This window comes from Tarenaya hassleriana, unplaced genomic scaffold (genome assembly GCF_000463585.1).
Source record: "Tarenaya hassleriana unplaced genomic scaffold, ASM46358v1 Cleome77, whole genome shotgun sequence".
NCBI classification, from domain to species: domain Eukaryota; kingdom Viridiplantae; phylum Streptophyta; class Magnoliopsida; order Brassicales; family Cleomaceae; genus Tarenaya; species Tarenaya hassleriana.
This window is the reverse complement of record NW_010970214.1, coordinates 41,343-41,764: the sequence shown is the minus strand read 5'-3', so window position 1 is coordinate 41,764 and position 422 is coordinate 41,343.

The window sequence follows — 422 nt, the reverse complement described above, 5'->3', positions numbered from 1 at the left end:
CCAGTCACTCGTACACAACGAGTACCCATGATTGTGACATGCATCCAATGCATCGATCACACCTCATGCTAGTCTTAATTCATCATTGTTCCCACAACGATAACTGACTAGGGAGTTTAGTCACACATGCGGTGCATGGGGACTTTAATCGGTTGTCACGCTCGCCTAGTCCGTAAGGTCATGTGCAATCAAATGAGTGCACACTCATTAGGCTGTACGTGGTTCTGTCGGAAATTCACAAAACCCCGCTTTTTGGGCCGATTTTGATTTCAGGCGGTCGCTCATTTTTCAAGCGGGTCGCTCATTTTTCTTCCGGTCGCTCATTTTTCGGGCACGTCGCTCATTTTCCTCTGACACGCGAAAAAACAAGCGATCGCTCATAAAATGAGCGACCGCTCACAAAATGAGCGACCGCCCATAAA